Source organism: Bacillus rossius, chromosome 13 (assembly GCF_032445375.1).
Source record: "Bacillus rossius redtenbacheri isolate Brsri chromosome 13, Brsri_v3, whole genome shotgun sequence".
NCBI lineage: Eukaryota > Metazoa > Arthropoda > Insecta > Phasmatodea > Bacillidae > Bacillus > Bacillus rossius.
Genome location: NC_086340.1, coordinates 35,234,646 through 35,247,237, shown reverse-complemented (window position 1 = coordinate 35,247,237; position 12,592 = coordinate 35,234,646).

Here is a 12,592-nt window from a genome sequence, read left to right as displayed (position 1 = left end):
ATGCGTTTATGGTTTAAAAAGAAAAAAAAGTAATTTAATTTATTTTTAAATTCGGTTGTCAGTAAGAACACGTATTCAGTGTAATACGACATATATTGTTCTGTTTATTAAAACATTACTATCGATAACTCCATTTTAGATTTATCTGTCTATGTTATATTTCAAATTGATTCTTTTTCTTCGGCTTATGACAGCAGCAAATTTTGTTTTATCGCATATGTAATGTTTTTATGTTTTGCATATTATAATTAATGAGTTAGTATTGTTGGCGGGTGAGGCTTTTTCACAAATGGACGCGTTCTTGGCGGCTAGCAGGTAGGACGCGTGTATTACGCAGGCTGGATAGGGAAGTACGACTGCGGGCGAGCTCCATGATAGAAGCAACGGGAGTAGTATCACTCGGGTATTTGTATAGGTTGGGATAGCTGTGCGAATGGTAGAACAGATCACGGGACTATGGTGAGGAAAAAGGTCCCAAGCTCGACATCCCGACGATGAGACCGTTTACGAACTGTCGATGGATCATCAGGAAAGTTAACAACTTCTTCAGAAACTTGAGTCCCTCTTTCAAAATTCAGTTTGATACCTGGAGATGACTATATTCGGTGTTCTACCAAGCGAAGCATACTCTTAATTCATTACTAGTTGATGTTTAATATTTTGACGCAAAATAAAATTGTGAATCAGCTTACTTTGCTCATGCCAGGTTTTACAAGTTTTGTCAAAGTTAATTAAATGAATAAAAATTGTGTCCCTTTGTTACTGGCTACCCGCAAGAAATTATCATGGTGAATAATAATAATTTTAAGTCGACATGTAATATTTTGATTTTTATGGGATTGTGTTTTGGTAATGGTGTGTGTAACTGTCTTGTGTATTTTATTACATTCACTTCACGTAACGAATTGTCTGAACGTAATGTTATTGTTTGTTTGTTTTAATATTTCGTTTTATTGAACAAAGATACATAGTTTGCCACTTCGAGCGACTACAGAAATGACAATACAATTAGTTTACAGTGTTCCAAACATTTTAGTTTCCTCTACTGTACATGGGGGGAATATTTTTTATGTTATGTTTACTGAAACCATTTTACGCGCTAAGTGAGATGTTGCGATTGAGTAGAAGGGAAAATATGTCATAAAACCCTGCTTAATGTTATGAATTCCATTCATTCGTTTACTCTGTGATCCGGAGGGTCTAATGTTAAGACTGAATACATGTGCACTTCCTCTATGTAGAGTGGCTTCATTGAGATGAAAGCAAAGCTCACGTTGATGAAATACTTATTAATTAAAAAATTAAAATGTTGTTTTATGCTTCAATTTCTGTTAGTGTCGTACACAGATTAAAAATGTAATGCAGAGTTCCTCAGTTTTATGTATATTGAAATTTGCTCATGTGTAGAGTAGTTATTAAAAGCATAAAAAACATATATGACGAATTGTTGTGTATTATTTCCATTAGGCGTGACCATGAAAATAGATAAGATTTTATCATTATGTGAAATCTACATTTTAAATGTTGGCGTTTAAATATTTATGAAAGCGTGTGATCTTAAAGCACTATTTATCTATTAAGGAAGTAGGTAGTTTCTTTGATTTTAGAAGGGTTTTTTAAACAAACAACTAAATTAATTCAAAAATTTTAACTACTGCAAGCAAAAAATACTTTATTCCATTTTTATTTTAAAATTAGCCATTGTATTCTACCTTGCTTACACTCTATTATCGAAAAATATATTTTTTTGACAGAGATGAATACCGTAAATTAATACACAAAACATACATGTTTTCGTATGATACAATAATAGCTAGTGACAGTGACGAAACCAAAATTATTTTGATAGTTTGTATAGAAAATCCCCAACATTAGTGGTGGTATATTTAAGGATTTATTTGTAGATGGGTAAGTACTATTCCACAATAAAAAGGAGTTATCGTCAATTATCAAAGCAGCCATATTTCGTATCTTCTTTGACAGCCTAAATACAGCACCAAATGACGTACTTGGCTAAAAATTAATTCCAGCTGCATGCGTAGATTCCGGGAGGAGGGGAGAATCTCAGGGTGGCCCGAACCTCCCTGAAATAAAAAAGTCCGTCTGAGGGGGCCCCGCTTGCATTTGCAAAATCTTCACGTTATCCCGTGGGCCTCATGGGAATCCTACAAATTTTCGCCCGTGATTCCAGCTATACATTTCACTGACACCTTGAGCACAACAGTCAGTGCACACTGAGTTCTTCCATACCACCCGCACTTGTCTTCGATAAAATCTGAACTCAGGTGGATTCAGCGTGACTGACTAAGCCTGCAGTCTGAATCCACCTGTAGGCCGCTGTTGCAACAGCTAAGAAATTTACACTGCTCGTAGTGAACAGTCTGTATGTAACTCGAAACGTGATTCCAGTTCATTCGTGTATACTTATTCATCATATTATGCAACGTTAAAGTCATTAAAAAAATATGCAAAAATAAAATAAAATGCTAAACGTGTAATAAGAGCCAGAAAATAATAATATGCAGTAATATTTAGTGTAACTAAATACGACGTGAATCCTAGAATACAAAGTTGACGATGTGTCGTTGGTGGGAACACTTGTTTGTTCCTGACATTTTTTTTCTTTACAGAATTTAAAAGTAAGTTTGACATGCACTTTTTATTCAGGAAGTAAGTTAAAAATTTATTTGTCGTTATTGCGATTTAAAAAGTTGATTTGTGTCTAAGATTAAGAATAATTAATATTATTTTCATCATTTTATTCCCAGTTTTATTACTCAATTATTAGTAGGACGTGATTTCTCGTCGCGGTGCGGAATACTTTTATGAATGAAAGCATAACTGTTCGTGCAAAACCATTCATCACACAAATGTCAGTTCGAAAGTATAATGTTGGAAATTTTTTTAATGATATAATTATTGCATTTTTTCCCCCCTGAAAACACAAGCTAACACATCGATTGTTGGTGACAGCATTTTTTGTAATGTATGTAAATCTCTTAATTATGTAGAACGTTAATTAAAATAAAAATACATGTTTTAAACAGAATTGACGATTGTTTGCATTTCATGGATATGGACTGGATCGCAACACTAATTTAATGTTTCAAGTTAATAAACACTGTCAGGAAGCAAGCAAGGCAATATGAGAACATTATCTTTTGGTTGAATGTAGCGAAAGGGAAAAACAGTCACCTTTCTTGCCACGATCTTGTTCGCAGATAACGCAGGTATAAGTAGTAAATGGACTCCACACAATGACAACCCTCCCATTATTCCGCCCCCCCTCGCTGAAACGCCCTCTCCCCCCTCCACCACGGCGCAGGCGAATGTCTCAGGTATATCGCCCCGCCCAACCACTGGCAGTAGCACGTGGCCAGTGGCCCACCGCGCTAAACATTTTTACTAGGGAGGCCCCTTAAATGTGACTGGTTTGGACCTGTTCTGGAATACAGCCTACAGTTAGGTTACGGTTGTATCCCTACGAGGCATTGCTTATTCGCTACCTTACCCGCATGTCTTGGAGTACCTCCCTTAATATTAATAATCAGAACTTTTTAAATTCAGTATTTTTTTAATTCTTAAGCATCAAAATGTAAATCAGTTGGTTATTAGCTAACGACTACTGTATTCTTTAAAATGGTCTAAAACAAGATTTAATTGCAAACAAACCTAATGACTGAATTCTTACATGAAATCAGATCTGTATGTGACTATAAGTAGATATAAGTATGATATACATAAAGAAGCTTATTGCTTCTGTTCTCAGGGTGCCATCTCGATAGTCTGTTAGTTTCCTGTTTAAATGTGTAGCGTCTATCACTGTAACAGTTGACAGTCATCTTTATCAAATCAATTTACGTAGTGACGTAATGTGTGTAATATGTGGCTGTAATTTTTTTTATATTAATATAATAAAGTATATTACTAGATATGTGTCGTAACTGTGCAGTCAATTGTAAGAAATAATCTATTGCTCAAGAATTTTGTGTATGACGTTACGTTTTCTGTAGCAGAAAGGCATACCTAACTCGAGTATTTCTTCAGCAGTTGTGTGGTGCTACGGTATAGTATTTTATAGCAGAATTTGCATTCTCATCATCCTGATTAAGAGCTGTGTTTAATTTAAAAAAAAAATATTTATAGCTTCCTGTGGTAACAGAAAATTGGCACTGAAACTTGTTACAATTTTTCTCATTTTTTATGAAAATATAATGATAAAATTAAATTTGCTGTGCTCATTAAATGTTTTACTATTGTATTAACCTATTATGATACTCATTTATACAAATGTTCAGACCTACATAATTTATGATCGTCATAAATTACACCATGTAAAATTTTCAAACCTAACTTCTTAGTTTGGTATATATTTAGCAAACCAGTACTTTTGAGTTTTTTCTCATTAATGTATGCATATATGAATGTCCTATGTGACAAAATTGTTAACAATATATCATTTAATTACTCCCTTGAGATGATATTTCTCGAAACAGCTCATTTGGTTTCTATGATTGTCCTTGATAGATTTTAAATGTAGCTGCTGTTGCTATATTAAGTATGTCTTCCTGGCTAACACAGATTTTTTTTGTATAGTGTAACATGTGAACATTGTAACAACATTCCCATGAATACCTTTTTACGCATTTTTTGGGATAAAGAATTAGTTTTGCTTAGTTTTAGTTTAGTGTTTTTGAACAGTGGTAAAGTCCACATACATCGTCCCTTTCAGTGAAGGTACTTTAAATGGCCAGTTTTTTTTTTCAAAATTACATCTTAATTTTGTGCTGCTTCACCACTTGTGTCAGTTCGGTTGTACTTCTATACCCCCTTGTAATTCATGTTGCATTTATTACTACAAAGAGATAACCTTAGCAAATTTTTAGAAAACTAAAACAGGCAAATAAGTCCCATTTGCCTCCACGCACATAACATGCACACAATAAATGTTACTTAAAAAAGAGGTGTCTTGATACTTACATTATAAAACACTTTGACTTAATGTAATTTTTGAGAATGTCTATTGATGAAATTCCAGATATCCAAGTTATGATTAAATTAATTTTTTTCAGGAGTTTTATGTTCTTATCTTTCAAGGGCTTTAACCTCCTAGCTTTCTAAGTCGCAGGTCATGTACGTTAAGTAGTTGTCACATATTTTGTTCACTCTTTACAGTACATTTTTTTAATGTAATTTTTTACACGTCAGAAATTATCATTCAGTAAAGTAATTATTATTTAGTAAATTTGAAATATGGTAATAGAAAATGATGGTCTTATCAAATGTGTGTTATACTTCAGGTGTGATTTTGGAGGTGAATCTTGGGGACATTTTAAATATTAAATATCAAAGCAACAAAAAAACTGCAGTTCTTTGACAAATAAATAACCACGGTGAAAATGTACGTCTGTTTTAAGATATGGTATCACTAAATTATTATTTTTTCTGTACATGCTTTTTTGTAATAAATATTTTATTTTCAATTGTACTGAATATATTTTTATTTTATTTTAATAATTTCCAGCTGAAAATAAGAGGAGAAAGCTAGAGGAAATGTAAAATTTTTAGTCTGTGTAAAGAAGATATACTTCTTGTGTTATTTATTTATTATGTAAATGCAAAAGCTTTAGCATAAAAAATATGCTTTGAAGCTATGTATCTAGGGGCAGGCATTTTGGCAAAACAAAACTGTACACCTATTGACTGCAACCATGTCAGCAGTTTCTTCCTTTTAATTGGTAGCCGTCTGCATGAGAAGTTATTACCGTATTTGACCAGACCATTCAGGACATGTTTGTTTCCGAACTGAATAATTGTGATTAGTGTACTGACAGTAGAAATGAAAAACTCAACCAATCATGAAGCTCAGACAATGCCACAGTGATTTAACTCTCAAGTAGTCTTGAAATATTTTTGCAAAAAAATACATGCCCCTAAATATAAGATATACAAATGATTGAAGCTGTCATGCTGAATACATATTTTCTTGCTGGACTAACATTTTTGACTGGTATTGAAATAGTATACCATTCTGTGTATAGTAAAATATTGCAATGGAATCAAAGAATTAAACTATTATTAATAACTGATAAAAACTTTTGTACATAATATTTTTATTAAATTTAAGATGAAGTCATATTTTTAATGTGAAATTGCCTGCACACTTTTTCTCCAAGATATATTTTTCCCATTTTAGGATATAATTTTTCATTATCCAGCTAGACATAGTTTGCTGCATTAAACACATTATGCGTAAGGGATGAGTGTAGCAGAATATTTTAACCTTCCTAACGTTTAACTGATAGGAAACCTGAAACCCTCAAGGTATGTTATCAAGTTATCATAGAGACAAAACTTTTAAATGAATGTTTATTGATAACTTAGATATCAGGATTAAACTGTTGGAAAAAAATTAGAATTAATACGTACTTGAGTAGGTCTAAATGAACATAACTATTTTTTACAAACACATATTGAGATTTGTGAAATGTGTCTCCCCTCTTAATACAGTAGGGTCTTGGTTAATCGAGTTTATGTGGACCGCGGCTACACCGGATAAAACGGATATACCTATTAAGAAAACCTTGGTTTCCAGTTGTCCTGGTGGTATAATTTATCATTTTTCGGAGTGATGTATTGCTATCTTGCTTTAGAAAAGTAGAATAATGTAAGCCTTGGTTAATCGAAGCTCAATTAATCGAGACTTTGGTACCAGCATTAGAGAAAATAGTTTTTATGCCAGCCAGCGGAGTTAGTGTTTTTAGAGACTGTCATGTTTTAAATTATGATATGGTGTCTAATTTCATTCTATGGAATATGAAAGCAAGGTACGTAAAGATAATTCCCCCTCCCCCTCCTTTTTTTAAAATAAAATTTGGCGACAGCCGTTCCTGTCATCTTTCTGCTAGGATGTGATTGTTTTGTTTTCATAGCTTATTCCCACACACAAAATTTTATCATTAAATGCTACCTTAAATACCTTGTCACTTGTGGATAAGCAGTGTTGTGCCAGTGTTGTGCCTAACATCTTAATGTGAAGGTGCACCCTTGTTTTCCTCGACTTATGTCCAGTGTCATCTCACGCTCAAATACTGCATGTTATTTTTCAGCACACACGAGCTATGATTCCTTGGATGCAATAAACCTAAGTTCTTTGTCGTGCTTCTTGTAACAACCCAGACCTCCGACTAGCTCGCAATTGGTCTAGACTGCACATACATGTACATTAACTTTGTAGGAATTTTGATCGGGGGTTGAGATATTATTTATGTTTCCAAAAAAATGTTACTTTTTGAGGTTACGTCTGTTTAAGTTGAAGAGTGCCTTGCATAAATGAAAGAAGTCACGAATAAAGTTGGTCAATTTTTTTCTTTTTTACCAAACAATGAACATGTCAGCCATTTTACAATGCAGTAACCTTAATATAAAAAAAAAACATAACTTGCTGCACAACTTCTAAAAATAATTGGATCATCACCTGGGGAACAATATTTACTTTTAGTTTCTTTAATTAAATCCCGTGGTCACGTGCTATGCTCTGTATAAATGGCCGACAGACCTTTGTCTGCTCGGCGTGGTCACCGATTTACGAAAAACCGCTCCAACTGGGCCTGTGCCGCCACCTGTAATCGAAAACTTCAAATTACAAAACTTTCCGAAAATAACGTTAAAACCAGAGCGGCTTGGACCACAGGCATGAATTTTTTCTCTTCGCTACATTAATGTGTTAATTCTGGCGGCTCGCCACCTAATACACTCGCAGGGGCTCAAGTACCTACCGACTAACATGGCGACATACGACTCGAGCTTAACAGTCCAGTCTAAATGCTTTAGGGCATGCTTGGATTCATAACTTAAAATCTAATAATTGCAATTTTATTGAAAGGAACCTAAATAAATTTTGAATTATTTGCATTAAATGTGGTAAACATTTCAAAAATTTCAATAAACCAAAATAGCAATTTTTTTTTTCCTTGCTTCAGTTGTAATTACACAATTATTTACATGACTAAATGAACACAATTGAATTTGCGTATTGTGAGGTCCAATGAACGGTGGGGTAACAAGGGTATCCCACAAGAGGGATAGATGGCAGAACTTTACAGTGTACTGTTGGGTTTCCTTGGGGGGTGTTCTGTTTTCCCCCCCTTCACCTCACACTTACTTTCTCGCCAGTGCATTCTGTCGCACCATCTCATCTTGCATATCATCCGTCTCTGATGACCTTCGTGACGAGAAGTTGAACTCTAGCCTCTGGTTTCCTTCCTTCATTCAATTGACTGTCAGTAACGTACCATGCTTTCTAGGGTTTGCTTGTGGAAAGAAACTTTTTTTTAAAAAAAAATCAGCATTACAGTGTGTTCGGGAAAACGTACGAACAGAATTACCTTATTTTTCCATGGCTTTTAATTTTTTCCAGATCAAAAAATATGTAATTTTAACTTTAAACGAAACTGTTTTGTCTTGGGAAGCCTACGGTGTTCATCCATGCTGCCATTATCATGGTGTTGAGAATACATGTTCAGTCACTGTCGTTGGGTTCACCAGTGTTCCGTCTGTCTGTCATTGGATTGTCCAAAGTTGTTTTTGCCCTAATTTACTGTTATTGTTGCAACTGCCTCGTCGTTGACAGCCCACTGTGTTCATCTGCGCTGTGATATTTTTCTAACTCCTTCCACAGATTTCTCTGTGATGTCTATACATTTGACTTTCACATCTGCTTATCTTGGCTTTTTTTTTCCTTTTAGTTTGCATTTTCAACTTTTTTTTTATCCATTTTTGAGGTTTCTCTAAATGTAACCAGCAATGGTGTATGTCCAAAAAAAAAAATAATTTTAATCTTACCCATGGTAAGAAGCATTCAAAGAACGTAAAACTTGTAATATTTCCGTAGAAAACAACCGGTATCAGCTTTGCGCTACTTCCAAGGGACACATAACACACATTTATCTTTGTGGTTTGACTTTAATTAGAGGTGCATTTTTTTTTTCCGATTTAAATACACAAATTTAACTTTCTTCGTTCAACCATTTAAATAATTGTATGATACATCTTGTACGGTTACATCGTACCGCGTACAGAAACATATAAAATATGTATTAATTGTGTTAATATTATTTATGTTTTCTTTATGATTATTATTATTAATGTTACGATATTGTTAAACACTTCTATATAAAATACTGTGACCATCAAACTACGTAACTGTTATGCTACAGCCTAGCATCTATAAACATTGAACTGACTATAATACCATCAAATCTAACCTGATTTAATATTTATATCATTGTTGTAACTTCACTTCTGTTACTTCTTGTTTCTTTTCTCACCACAGACATTTTATGTTTAATGGTTTTACATTTTGTTTTGATGTGATTGTTAATCACCAACATTATTTTGCCTGTTCTTGGCTGAAGTGTCTACAGCCGCAGGCTATCTTGTATAATAGCATACCGCCGTGGGCGGAAATGCGTCCGTGAATTATGTCATGAAAAGAAGAAGTAAGAATAGGCGTCTCTTCGTCAGGGCCTATCCCGACGCCGGCCTTATATAAATTAGTATATTTTTCATAATCGTATAAGATAAAGTAAATTCAGTGTCTTGATATTAATTTGTATTGTGTTAGCTACGACCGTGAGCGTTTGCAGCAAGATCCGGCGGCAAAGAGATAAGTTACCTACAAATTAATTGAGCCTTATGCTCTAAGCTAAAAGTAGCCATTTTAAGCTTGGTAGCGTCCCTAGTACAGACTTTTATGCGATTGTAATTTTGAATCTAATAATTATTGCAAAGTTAATCACCCATATGTTGGACATTTTAACATCTGATTGAACATTATTACTGATTTATATTATTATTTCAGTGTCGTTTACAGTATGATTCTACTCAGTGGTCTTAGAGCAGAACTCCTGCAAACCCTGAGCTATAGCCGAGGTGAAAACATTATCTATTGAATAAATACTAAGATATTTATTTATTTCACTTATATTTTACCGAAACTGAGCTACGATAATTTACATAATTGGAAGAATTTGAACACTAAACTGTTTCTCGTACATGAACTTTGGACTGATGATAATTTTAAATTAACGAACTTTTGTTTGGGAATATTTACCTAAATCTGTGCCTACATATATCCAGAGTATTAAACAACGTAAAAATAAACCAGGAAAGCCACAATAAACCATATAAACTCAGAATTTTGTCACTATCAACCTACACCATATCTACTTCCCCATAATAAAACAGTTAATTACAGATTATTTGCTATTGAAGTGTTATGGTTTTGTGTATTTATTTGTTTAGAGTTAGGATTGTTAAGTACATGTGTTATCGTTGTGTGTAGTTCTGTGTTTATTAAACTGTGTTATGTTTCTATCACCAGACATATACATCTTAATCATTAAACCTAATTATTAATATTTAATTCATATTTTTTTTATGTACTTGTTCAATTACACTCAACCAACATAATAGACCCTTTTTGGCTAGTATAGTAACGGCGCCCAATTCACAACAGCTATACTACAACCATAAGGAAATTAACAGAACTGATAGCACACCTACGAATACTATTACTACAAAAAAACCGACGCAACAACGTGTAGCGGTACTTAATGTATTTGTGTGCCTCTTAACATTAACACTCCTAGCTACTACTACTATAGAGAGAAGTGGCCCACAACGTGGTGGCTCGAAGAGGAATTTCACTGTAAACACTGAAATATTATTAAGAAAATGTCTTCTGGAAAAGGGTACGAACTTCGTAACCGAGCTGCTAGCTAGTCTGCTGCCATGGAGGATGTTAGGGAGCTGGAGGAGTCAGGAGCCCCTCCATTAGACAATTACCCTGTCCCTGTTCAGGAGCAGGATGATCACAGATATGCTGCCACCTACAGTAGCAGTATCAATGTACCAAGGGAACAGTTAGAATCTGCTGTTACTCTCATTTCTGCCAAATCACCAAACGACTCAGATGAGGAACAATCTGAGGAGGAGGAATTCCAGGGAGTCGGGACAGCTGAAACCAGCGTGTCAACAGCTGGGACAGCAGCAACCACAGTTCCTGCAGTGAACTCCATGACTACACAGCCCCCTAGAATAACAGATATGTCACAGTTGCTGCAACAGCTGAGATTAATAATACAAATCGAAGGACAGCAAACAGCCAGCCAGCTGCACAGCATGCAGTCCAACTTAGCAAGTCAGCAGCAAGAAATGCAATCCAACTTAGCCAGTCAGCAGCAAGAGGTACAGTCCAACCTGAACAACTTAGCCAGTCAGCAGCAAGAGGTACAGTCCAACCTGAACAACTTAGCCAGTCAGCAGCAAGATTTGCAGGCTAAACTGATGAGCCAACAGCAGGACATGCAGGCTAACCTAACCAGCCAAATAAACAGCCAGAATGCAGAGATGCGTCAACACATTGACAGCAAGATGGAGCTGCTCAACTCCAGGTTGCAAGAGGGACTGACAGAGTTGGAAGGTAGAATAGATACCAGATTGCAGAACCAGTCTCAGTCAATGACCCAACTGACAGAGCAGGTCCAGACTCAGGCATCCAGAGTCGACAATTTAGAAACGCACACTACCACCTTGGTGAGGGTAGTAGACAGGGCCAGATTGGAACAGCAAGGCCATGCACAGGTATTGAGTGAGAGGTTAGAGGAGGTGGAGAATACAACAGCCCTACTAAAATCAAGATGGGACAGTGTGGAAGCAGAGTTCAGAGCTGTGGCAGAAAAGAATTCACAGAGTGGTGATGCAGCCATGCAGCTACAGGCCACCCAGCAGAAAGGTGGGCTGCCTAGCAATGTGACTTCTGTCACGTCACTCACCACTACCATGCCTGCACCTACTACAGCCACTATACCTGCCATCAACCACTCTCCGCAACAACGTTCATGCCCACCTGCACACTTGGACCAGGTCACACTTATACCACCCCGCCAAACACTGGTCGGAGTCTATTCCCACATTCTCTGGCAAGTCTCAAGAAAATCCCATTCGCTTCCTGAAGAAGTTTGAGGATTATGCCAGAACGTTTGCCTTGACAGACACAGAAAAATTAAAGTGTCTGAATTTTGCCCTCAAGAGCACGGCATTCTATTGGTGGGAGCTTCAAAGCACTCAGACTACTTCATTCGACCAATTCAAGGACCAATTCAAGAGCCAGTACTGGAGCTTGAAAATACAAGGCAATCTGCGTGCTCAGCTACATGCTGACCGTTTTGACAGCAAGAGAGGTGGTTCGCTGGAGGCGCACATAGTCACCATGTACGAACGCACCAGGTACTTGGACATCGTCATGTCAGACGAAGAGTTCATCGCCACCATGCTAACACAGTTGCCTGTCGCCTACCAAATGCAAATGTCTGGCCATGCCTACAAAGATGTCACAGAGTTTCGTGATCACGTGTTGGCAGTAGACAAATTGCAATGCCTTCAGAAGGGTCAAGCCAGCAAAGAGGAGTCTGAGAAGCCATCTCAGCCGGCCTACCAAAAGCAAGGACCAGTTAACACATACTGGCAAGGAAGAAACAAAGACGAAAGACAAGCAAATGTACATCTCATAAACTGTGAGAAGAGTACC